The sequence below is a fragment of the Malus sylvestris genome, chromosome 6, assembly GCF_916048215.2.
Source record: "Malus sylvestris chromosome 6, drMalSylv7.2, whole genome shotgun sequence".
Taxonomy (NCBI): domain Eukaryota; kingdom Viridiplantae; phylum Streptophyta; class Magnoliopsida; order Rosales; family Rosaceae; genus Malus; species Malus sylvestris.
Genome location: NC_062265.1, coordinates 7,063,281 through 7,075,698, shown reverse-complemented (window position 1 = coordinate 7,075,698; position 12,418 = coordinate 7,063,281). Strand labels below are relative to the sequence as shown.

At 37.8% G+C, this 12,418-nt stretch overlaps 1 pseudogene; it reads right to left on the bottom strand.

Annotated features, from left to right (window-relative positions):
• Nucleotides 1-4,565: 4,565 nt before the first annotated feature.
• On the bottom strand, nt 4,566-11,719 carry LOC126625416 (probable enoyl-CoA hydratase 2, mitochondrial; annotated as a pseudogene).
• Between the last annotated feature and the right edge of the window lie 699 nt (nt 11,720-12,418).

Sequence of the window (12,418 nt, the reverse complement as noted above, 5' to 3'; positions counted from 1 at the left end):
GAGAGTTTGCTAGTTTGATTTCTCTCTATAGGAGAGTTGCTTCATTTTAATTTTTGTTTTGGTGTGCTACATCTCGTTTGGATCTATGTGTGAAGGGTGGAGCAAGTTTGGTTTGTTGGATTTACTTCACTTGGTGTTCTGTGATAGTGGTGGTGATTAGGTGATGCAATTAGACTAATGGACATCGTATTCCCTATCCCATTATGATTGAGATTTTTGTTCTAACTATTATGATTTGCGTCTCAAATTAGAATGATGCAGAAATTTGGTTTGCATTACCTCCTATTTAGGCTAATTGTGTCCTATTTGGGTTGGGTTTTTTACTTCCTTGTTGGTTTCTTTATCATTAAAAGATAATGATTTGATTTCCTTGCCTATTAGGATTTAGATTTTACTTCCTATTAAGATTCCTATATAAACCTAAGTCCTATGCTCTATAAATAGGACCTTAAAGATAGTGTATTTAGTACGAATCATTTGTGTGGCAATTTGTTAAGAGTCAATTTGTGAGGTAGAGAGCAATTTGAGAGAACCTTCTCCGTTTGTTTCAAGTTGTCTACTCGTTTGGCTTTGTTAGCGATTGTAATTTATAGGTTTTGGATTGTGAGAGTTTAAACACTCTTTTGTAATCTCATTTTGTTTATTGAAATTCCTTGTCGTGCTTCGCCCGTGGATGTAGGTTTTTCGCCGAACCACGTAAATTTCTTAAGTTCCATTTGAAATTGTTTTTGCTTTCACTTACGACGTTATATTTGGTATTTTATTATAAACTACTTCTGCATAAAATAAGACTCACATGATCTTCATTTAACACGAGGTTTAACGGTTTTATTAATTTGTGTAATCTTACAGTCCTCGATGAGCTCGGGTTTGAACGAGTTTTTAAAGTCTAGTCATTGCTTGGCGATACTTTATTGTAATATTTTTTGATATAGTTTGCAGGGACCATTTGTGACCGAGTTCTTCATGATACGTAATGCCCTTTTTTTCAGTGAATGAAATATCGTACTATTCTCAAAAAAAATAAAAATGAACAAGGAAAACTATGAAATGAATCAACCTTCTTAGATCTACAAAATATCAATTACAGAAAGTAAGAAATAATTACCTAAAATAGTTTCGGGGAAGAACGTCACTCAAGACCCACTAATACTCTTTCTTACTGGCGTCTCAAATGCTAGACAACCATAATTAAAACAATACAATAAAAAAATCCTAGAAATCTCGCTTTCAAACCTTGAGATCTGAAAATGCGACAGAAGATTTCAAAAGGAAAACTCTGTTGCGCTTCAATGATGGTAGATAAAAATCGTATATGATAGGTAGAAACGGTTCGAGACTTGTTTTATGGAATGGCGAAACACTGGGCAGGAATACGAAATTACATGCAACTAGAACCTGCTAAGTGTCTCTCATTTTAAAGACTTAAAAAGATGCAAACAAATGAGGACTAAAAAATTCAAACAAATTTAGGGACTAAAGTAAAACTTGGGAAAAGTTTAGGAACCATTGATGCAATTAATTTTGAAAAAAAAAATAAAGAAAAAGAAAGAGAACCCCCTTTTTTCTTCACATAACAGAGTCTTCCTTGTGTTTTCATTTTGACATTATGTTTGCTTCATATATACTTTAGGTGGATGACAAATGGGTGCCATGCAGATAGAGAACTAATAGAAACAAAAATATTTTAAACGACTTGAGAACTTAAAATTTGTCTTGGTAACCAAATACTTTCTTAGGGTGCGTTTGGTACGCAGACGGGACGAGACGGGACGGGACGGGACGGAACGAAGGTGTTATTTTTGAAAAAGACATGGGGTATATTTGTCTTAAAATGGTAAAACATTGTGTTCCACAGACGTGGAACAAACCCGTTCCAGGGGGGAGGTGGGACGCAAAAACACCCAAAATCTGTCCCGTGGAATAGCCCGTTCCACCCATTTTTTGCGCACCAAACGCGGGACGGAACGCCTCGTCCCGTTCCGTCCCGTCCCGTCCCACGTACCAAACGCACCCTTAAAGAACAATGTTTAGGTCCACGACCCACGACCCCACATCCAATATTAAGTTGAAGGGTAAATCTCTGTTTACTACTCTTATGTTTCGTAATTTTCAACATTTAGTTCATCAAATTTTTTTCGTCCCAGAGTCACACCTAAAGTGTTAATTTTGGGACAGTCTCATACATCCGTTAGTCAAAATGTTAAGTCTGCCGTTAACTGATGACGTGGCGCCCATGTGAACAATGACTGGGCGCCACATGTCATTAAAAAAATTAAAAAATTAATTAAATAAAAGTACTTACACAAAAATAAAAAAAATAAAAAAGAACCCCCTTTTTTCCTTCCCCCTTCGTCTTCCCCACTGGTGTGACGGTAAGCCCCTTGCCTCCCTCACCCGCGCCAACTTCCATCTCCACCACTTGCTCCCCTCTCTCCTCTCTCTTCTCTTCTTTCCTCTTTCCTCTTTCCTCTCTCTATCTCATAAGTCTCTCTCTCTCTCTCTCTCTCAGGTTTCTCTCTCCTCTCTCTCTCGCCAGAAGGGCAAAACCCTAAAGCGCCGTTTACACCACCTGAGTAAGTTCTCTCTCTCCTTTCTCCTCTCTTCTCTCTCTTCTCTCACTGTCTTTCTTTCTCTATCTAAATTTTGAATATATGGGTCTTTGTACTATTAATTTGCCATTTACATTCTTGTTCATATTTGTATATTTAAAACCTTCAAACTTTATTATGAATTTGTTATTTTTCTCCTTGTTATACCCAAATTTTAGATCCCAATTTCTTAGATTACGAAACCCTAATTTGTTGTGTTTGATTTTGGATGGAAATTCAGATCTGGGTGTTGTCTGTTTACTTGGTTGGGAGATATTGACCGGGAAACTTGTAGAGCTTGATGGAGTGGTCGACGGAGCCAGAGGCGAGGTAGGTGGAGTTGGGGTTGAGAGTAAGAGTCGTGATGCCGTCGCAGTGGTGGCAGAGGAGCTTGGGAGGGCTGGACAGGATAAGATAGTCGTGGATGGCGATTGTGGGGTCGAAGGATGAGACCGTCACGACATGGTAGGCCTGCTGGTCCCACAGCACCAAGCAGTACGACGTCCCCCCGCCGCTGCTCGTGGGCTTGTGGGCCTCCCGGAGCTTCAAAGTTCAGATCTTCATGGCTTTGCATGCGGATCGACGGAAACTTGGATTTGGGTTTTTGTTGGATTTTCCAAATTTCTTTGTTGTTTGATTTTTTTTTTATTCAGGGTTTAAGAGGTATTTGGGGCTGAGATTTGATCTGGGTTTTGAAAGTTTTAGCTCGATTTTTGTAGGGTTGTTGATATTTCTAGATTTTGGAGATGAAGACTGAGATGGGTTTAGGAGGAGGGGTTTGGGATGATGAAGATAAAGCCATGGTTGTTGCAGTTTTAGGAACCACTGTTTTTTTTTTTTATGAACCCCTTCTCAACAAAAAAAAAATCCACGTGCACCCGTAATGACACGTGGTGCTCAGTCATTGTCCACATGGGTGCCATGTCATTAGTTAACGGCAAACTTAACAGTTTGACTAACAGATGTATGAGACTGTCCCAAAATTAACACTTTAGGTATAACTCTGGAACGAAAAAAACTTAATGTACTAAATGTTGAAAACCATGAAACATGAGAGTAGTAAATAGAGATTTACCCTAAATTTAAAATTTCAGTTCTCAAGTCGTTTAATTTTTTAAATAATTTGCTTTTTATATTAGTTCCCCATCTACATGATATCCATTTGTCATCCACCCAAGCAATATAGGAAGCAAACATTTTGCAATAAAAAAAAATGAAAACACGAGAAAGGCTCTATTATGTTACGAAAACCTCGCGGTATGTGTTTCGTGTTTTCTTTAATCAATTGCATCCATGGTTCTTAAATACTCTACCAGTTGTCGTAGGAATTAGAGTTACCAACATATGACACTAACACTATTTCCTAACAATACAATGCCTACCTACATTCAATCTGGTCCAACAACTGAGCTCATAACAAATTAAATAAAATACATTCTATAGAAGCTCTTGGACTAGATGCAATGAAGGCATTGTTTTATCAACATTATCAATGTTTTGTGGGGAATGATATTAGTGCCATACGCTAGGAACTCTAATTCCTACGTCTACGAATCCTATTAGGAATGAATTGGTCCACTAGAATGCAATGTTTTATACGAAGTAAGAGTTGAGGTTGTGTTTTTTCAACTACGAAAGGTACGTTGCCAATGAAGGCAAGCACAAGCACTCAAGGGTAGTGTTGAAGTGACTACGACATGACTGCCATGGATAAATGTCTAGTGTCACTATAACTTAATTATTTTTCAATAAAAATCTAAAAATATACCATACACAATGACACGTTGTAAATACCCTAAAATCATATTTCTGAACCTTTAATGATAGTTCATTTCATCACCGCCATTAATTTCAAGCAGGAGATTCCGTGTATGCTTAAACTAAAAGGTGCGAGGTCAATCACATGCTTTTCTTAGTAAAGACACTTTCCTAAGAAACTAGCCTCTGTTTAACAAAGACCATTTTGTTGTCAAGTGTAAAAAAGAACGATATTGAGTACATTTATTATATTTACTAAGATCACATTCAATCCAGAGACACCCAAACATAACATTTAATCAGCTATTCATTAAATGGTAAAGTATGATCAAATAAAATTAAGACCTTGACTGACCTATCATTTTGTCAATGCTGACAAGTTTATTTCTGTCCAACTTAGAAACTTATCCAAGACAAATTATACCAAGTTTATCATCTTAAGCTCCGGTATACTTTGACTTTCGCTTCTCAGAAAATGCTGCTAGGGCTTCCAAGCGATCATTTGTGTTCAACGTTTGTTCATAGCATTGTTCTTCTAGAGCCAAAGCTGAGGTTTTATCTACCTCCACCCCCTCGTCAACAGCTTTTTTTGCCACCCTTATTGCGATTGGACCCTGCTAACACTATATTTCATAAAATTGATTGCAACAATTACTCGCAACTTTTTTTTTTCTTTGCCCAGTATGATGATTTCAAGTGATGCTTAGTTTCTACAGTCTTTTGCCCCTTTTCAGTGCATGTATTAAACATTTGTTCATTAGAGCAGATTTTGTGCAATAGAGAAGTTTCAGCTATAGACATCCACTTTGATAGAGATGTTAGAATGTAGTTATCATCGGAAGGCGAAAGTTCAGTTCATAGATTACTATACCCTATAACAGTCCCCATGAAATAGTATAAAATGAACGCAATTGTGGATAAAATAATGCCGTACCTTCTCATTTATATTGCGAGCAACTTCAATTGCCTTTAGATGAGCTTCACCAGCAGGAACACAGTAATTTACCAAACCTGTAGTGACATACAATCTTGTGTCAAAGGAAAATAAGACAAAAGGAAAGCAGCTACTGAGTAGACATACATCACATACCTATCGACATTGCTTCCCTGCCACCAATCTTCCTACCAGTGAATATTAGTTCCTTTGATATTGCTTTTCTTACCAATCTAGGAAGTCACTGTGTTCCACCTGCTCTGTAAATGGACATAATCAAGAGAGTTGATCTGAACTGGACGAATAATTTCAGAAAAATGGAGAGAAAGAAAAATAAATAAATAAAGAGGGTAAAATAAGAAGTAATCATGCGGAAAGTTCTTCCAGAAAATGTAGACTATGGATGACACAATTCCATAAATTACATATGGGTTGGAATGGGGATTAAAATCCTTTCTATCTCTTTGTGATCGGAAATGGTCTGCTATGAGACCCGCTTAGAAAAAATTGAAACAGAAAAGAATGTTTGGTTCGTCAAACAAGATGCAGGTGATCTGCAATCCTTGGGGAGAGGTCATAGGTTATAATGGGAACTGATTCTGAAATTTAGCACCTACCCAGGAATTATAGCAAGTCCTCTTTCTGGCAAGCCCATCACTGCATCTTCTCCTAATTAAGGATGGGTAACGGTTATGGCGGCCGGGTAACTGTAGTTATTTATCCATAACCGTTTATACTTATACCCGTATAACCGTTTACCCGTTAGGTAATTGCCTAAACGGTTATACTCATACCCATAACCATTTATAAACGGTTAACCATACTCATTTAACCGTAATTGTTTAATGCCCGTTTACCCATTTACCCTTTTTAACCCGTTTATCTTCTTTTTTTTACCATTACCCCTTTTTCACCCATCTACATGTTTTTTAACAACTTGAAAATTTTAAAAAAAAATTGTCATAATTTTTTTTTGACAATTAAACACCATTATAGGTACATTCATCATACATTTTCGTATTTTAATTTTTTAAGTCCTTATATCATTTCAATAATTGAAATAATAGCCGGACCCCTTGTACATTAAACTCATGAAATACATTACAAATTAAAGCCATAATTTCTATATGGTATCAGAGCAGGTTCTTTTGTAACCTGTCTCTGCCATTCTTGCTGCTGCAAATTTTTTCTTTCAAAGTCTAAGTCATGGCTGAAGAAAGTTCTGTGAACCATGATGAGGAAACCCAGCATAGTCTCTCTCCAAACTTCTCAGACGTTGAGGTTAACACCAATCAACGTTTATGTTCAGTTCTTTTAAACGAGTTCAATTATCTTCCTTGGTCCCGAGCTGTTTCACTAGCTCTTGGAGGCAAAGGGAAGTCAAGGTTTCTAAATGGAAGTGTGGAAGCTCCAGACCGTTCTTCCTCTACATACGATGCATGGCTCTGCAAAGATCAACTTGTCATGTCCTTATTGCTCAACACCATGGAGAAATATGTTGCTGAAATTTTTAGCTACTCCAATTCCGTACATGATCTTTGGAAAGATATGTATGGAAATCAAAACAACTATGCGCAGGTCTTCCAATTAAAGAATGACATTGCCAGTGCTCAACAAGAAGGGAAAGCGTTTGTTCAACACCTTGGGAGTCTCAAAGCCATGTGGAATGAGTTGGATGTATATATCCCACATACCACAAATCCTACCATTCTCTTAAAACGAGCTAAGGAAGACAAAATTTATCAGCTGTTAGGGAGTTTGAGCTCTGAGTACGAGGACTTAAAGAGTCACATCTTGATGAGTCAAGACCTACCTACCTTCAACAATGTTTGTGCAACTATCCAACAAGAAGAAGCAAGGAAGAAGGTTATGAATGCTGATCACAGCCCCAGATTGACTGACTTAAGCATATGTATCAAATTACAAGAATTCAGAAGCCAAGGTATACAAGGGAAGAAGCACACATCTAAAATGTAAATATTGCAATGGTGTTGGTCATGTGGAAGACAAGTGTTGGGAACTTCATCCTGAACTTAAGCCTAAGTTCAGCAAAGATGGAAAAATGATACTAAGGTCCTCACAACAATTTCAACCTCATTTCAAGGCACAACTTGCTAATGTTCACCCTCCTACTATTTCACAAGGATCCATGGAGTTCACTGCCAATCCATTGTCATTGATCAATGAATTTGCAGCTTACCTACAAAGTAAGGGACACAGAGGAGGCTCACATGGTCAAGGCAATGAAGAAGGTAGTCACACAACTATGTTGGGACAATTTGCCGGCTTTCTTGCTGGAAATGAGAAAGTTCCAAAGGAAGAAGCATTAGGCATACTCAAAGCCTTCACTACTGCCCTATTAACTAGTACTGAAACTGATTGTTGGATAATTGATCCAGGCGCCACAAATCATATGACAAACAAAGTTACAAATTTACATCATTTTAAAAAAATTTCAAGTCCCTCGCATGTGTATGTTGCAAATGGAAAAAATGTCTTAGTTTTGGGGAAATGAGAAATAAACTTACTCTCTCAAAAAATACCTTTCACTGCCCACTATGTACCAACCTTTCCTTTCCAACTTTTGTCAATTGGAAAGATCACCAACACTCTAAACTGCCGTGCTATTTTCTCACTAAATAATGTGATGTTTCAGGATATTCTCACCATGAAGATGATTGGTGAAGGGGTCTTCATAAATGGACTTTACTACCTGTGCAAGAATGCATGTTTCACTCAGGCTCTTCAAGCTCAATCAAAGTTCATAGATGAAAACCAACTTTGGCATAGGAGATTAGCTCACCCCTCTAAAGTTGTCTTGTCTACACTGTTTCTAAATTTTTTGTAACCCTTATCCTACTGGTGATACTTGTCAATTTTCTAAGTTTACTAGGCTACCTTTTGGTAATTCAATGTCTAAGACAAGTAAACCTTTTGAAATGGTACACACCGATGTATGGGGACTTGCAATTGAATCAATGGAAGGGTTTAAGTACTTTGTTCTGTTTGTTGATGATTTCTCTCGAACAAGTTTTCTATATCTTATGAAATCAAAGAGTGAAGTCCTAACCATTTTCAAAGACTTTCACATGCATGTTAAAACACAATTTCAATCAAACATTAAGGTTTTAAGGTTAGATAATGGCACTGAATTTCTATCCAACAACATGCTTCAATACATAAGTTCTCATGGTATCATACATCAAACCCGCTGTGTAGGGACTCCTAAAAAAATGGAGTAGCCGAGAGGAAAAATAGAGATCTCTTGGAGAAGACTCGTGCTCTCATGATTTACATGCATGTTCCAAAGAAATTTTGGTCGTTTGCCATCCTTACTGCCACTTATCTTATCAATCAACTTCCAAGTCGTGTGCTAGGGTTTAAATCTCCCTATGAAGTTCTCAAGGGGAGGAAAATAGATTTGACACACCTCAAGATGTTTGGTTGTGTTTGTTTTGTTCACATCCAAACTTTGAACCGTGACAAACTAGATGCTAGGGCAACCAAGTGTGTGTTTATGGGATACTCGGCCACCCAAAAGGGATAAAGTGCTTTAATCCAGTCACTAAGAAGTGCACAGTTTCAAGAGATGTGAAGTTTAAAGAAGATTGTCCCTATTTTACAAGTCAGGGGGAGGATTTAGTTGACATGTTCCCACTTTCTCAAAACTTTAATCATCCGATGTTGGAAGAAAGATCAGTCACTGTGAGTCCAGATTGTGAAGAGGTACAAATTGACCAAATTACTGCCAGTGATAGTGAAGAAGAGTCCCACTATGATCATTCTCAGTCGACTACAAAGTCTCAGGTGATTAAGAGAAACCTTCCTCGAATCAAAAAACCTCCAGCTAGGTTGCAAGACTATGTTACATATGCCTCACAGCATCCTATCATTGAATGTATCAGCTTTAGTAAGTTCTCAACATTTCATGCTGCATTTCTTAGTGAAATTGATAAGCATTGTGAACCAAGAAGCTTTCAAGAAGCTTATCTTCTCCCACAATGGAACCAAGCCATGACAGAAGAGCTTCGTGCACTGAAAGAGAATCACACCTGGAGTCTAGTTCAACTACCACTAGGAAAAAAGGCTATTGGAAGTCGTTGGATCTACAAGACAAAATTCAAAGCTGATGGATCTAACGAGAGACACAAGGCTAGACTTGTTGCTCGAGGTTTCACCCAAACCTTTGGAGTAGATTATAAGGAAATATTTGCACCGGTGGCCAAGATGAACTCAGTCAGGGTTTTACTTTCAGTTGCAATCAATTGTGGGTGGTCACTCTACCAAATGGACATGAAGAATGCTTTCCTTCACGGAGAGTTGCAGGAAGAAGTGTATATGCAACCTTCTCCAGGCTATGATGGTATCAAAGGCAACATGGTTTGCAAATTGCACAAGGCAATATACGATTTGAAACAATCACCAAGAGCTTGGTATGCCAAGCTCAATTCTGTTCTGGAAAAGGCTGGATTCGTGCGAAGTAATGATGATTCTTTGTTATTTGTGAGAACTGGCACCAGTGGGAAGTTGGTGGTCCTCATCTACGTTGATGATCTTATCATCACTGGAGATAGCACTGTGGAAATTGAGGCACTAAAACTTTCACTACATCAAACTTTCGCTATCAAAGATTTGGGGAGGTTAAAGTATTTTTTGGGGATCGAAATGGCAACATCTTCAAAATGACTGTTTCTACATCAACGGAAATATGTATTGGACTTTCTTCAAGAAGCAAAAATGCTTGACTGCAAGCTTGCTATCACTCCCGTTGATTGTAAATTGAACCTCAGCATAGATGGAGAAGCCATGCATGATGTAACCTACTATCAACGATTAATAGGCAAGCTCATATACCTCACCATCACTCGTCTAAATATCACTTATGCAGTGAGCTTGGCTAGTCAGTTTATGCACTCTCCCACTGTTGATCATCTTAACATTGTTAAAAGAATCCTTCGTTATTTCAAGGGTTCAATGGGCAAGGAATTACAATGCATAACAATCAATTCACTGTCATTAGTGGCTACAGAGATGCAGACTGGGCAGGTAATGCAATTGATAGGAAATCAACCACAGGTTATTGTACATTTGTTGGTGGAAACCTTGTCACATGGAAGAGTAAGAAGCAACGGGTAATTGCTCCTTCCAGCGCAGAGGCTGAGTATCGAGCCATGGAAGCCACTCATTATGAACTCATTTGGCTTAAAGGGCTTCTTTCATACTTAGGGTTTTCTAGTTCTACTCCTATGTCACTTATGTGTGATAATCAGGCAGCCATGCACATTGCTGCCAACCCTATGTTCCATGAAAGAACCAAACATATTGAAGTAGATTGTCATTTCATCAGAGCTCAAGTTCAAACTCAAATCATCCGGACCATGTTCACACGAAGCCATGATCAATTGGCAGATCTCTTTACAAAGGCATTGGCATCCACTCAGTTCCATCGATTATTAGGCAAGCTTGGCTCAGTTAACCTCCTCGATCCAGCTTGAGGGGGAGTGTTGAAATGTTGAAGTGTTGAAGTGTATTTTGGCCTCTAGAGTTAGCTACCATGTTCTCTAGGGATAGCTCTAGGCAATATTTGTAATTAGTAATTAGTCTTCTTTTCTTGATTTAAGGGAGGTGATTGATTGGTGCAAGTTGTTTTTTGTAAGGTGTAGATTAGGCTAGCTTGTCTAATTTGTCTTCCTTTTTCAGTCTTTGTCGGCTGCTTGTAGCAGTCTCTTTTTTTCTATTTTCTGTTGGCTGCTTGCAACAGCCATCTTATCTCTCTTTCTTCCCCCTCTTTCTTCTCATATATATCTGGACCCCTTGTACATTAAACTCATGAAATACATTACAAATTAAAGCCATAATTTCTATAAAGTGAACATAAATTTGAAGAATTCTTTGGATATCGAGTACAAGTTCCTTGAAAGAAAAGAAAAACATCGATTTGGACAAAAAACATAATCAAAATTCCGACCTTTAAATCTGCCCCAGCACAGAACACCTTGGAAACGTTGTTGCGGATCAGCAAAACATTAGCAGAGGAATCCTCACTGATAGCTTCAAAGGCACTTTGTAAACGTCTCTGCATATCTCTGCCAATTGCATTCCTCACCTCCGGCCTCTCAAACCTAACCTCAATAATCCCTGTTACCAAACAACCAAAACCCAATTCGGTTAACGCTTTCTAGGTCATAGAAAATTGGCATAAACAGAGATAACCCACTTGTTCATACGAATTTTGAAACTGGAAACTACCGGAATAGGAGTCGGAGAGTCGGTGGAAAGTGACGGAGTGAGACGGGGCTGACTCTAAAATCAGAGTATGGCGAGTTTGGTGAATCCATTGATTGGATTGAAGAGAAAGTGAATTCTCTGGTAATATAGAGGTTGTGGGTTTGTAATGTTTCAATGACCTGCTTAGGACTCTTAAATCGCCAGCCATTTTTCGTTCAGAAGCTCAAACTGCTCTTCCGCCAATTGATGGAGCTCGAGAGGCTTTAAACTATTGATGAGGGAGGTGTTTAGAGAAATTCTGTCCAACAAGACAACACAAACCAATAACTCATGCCACCTGTCCCACTAAAACCAACAATTTATCCAACGTCTTATCCGTTGCATCTGAGTTTGAATTTTAAAGAAACTTTTTTATATGTTAAATTTAGAGATGTAATATTCATACATCCTTTTTTACTTCTCTCACATCTTTTTAATTTTCGGCCGTCGGATCAGATGAATTGAAGAATATCAAATGACAAAAATTAATAAGGAATGTGGGAGAAGTAAAAAGGGGTGTGTAGATAGCACACCCCTAAATTTATAATACGATAAGAAAGATTTGAATCTAGATGCATAATTAGAAGCACCCATATTAAAATATGTCATTAATACTACCATCTAGTGATATTATTTTTTATTTGTATGTAACAGATTTTATGTTCGATTTTCCTCAAATGCGAATTCAAACTAAATTATTATGGCTACTCCTAACTCACTCATCCACCCTTTAATGTAGGTAATATCGAATGTATTAAACAAATAATTTAAAATATCAACTTGGGTTTTTTTTATTAACACCCCACATATTTTGAATACACCCCACGTAAAAATTTATTATTAAATGACTTATATATCCTATTATGAA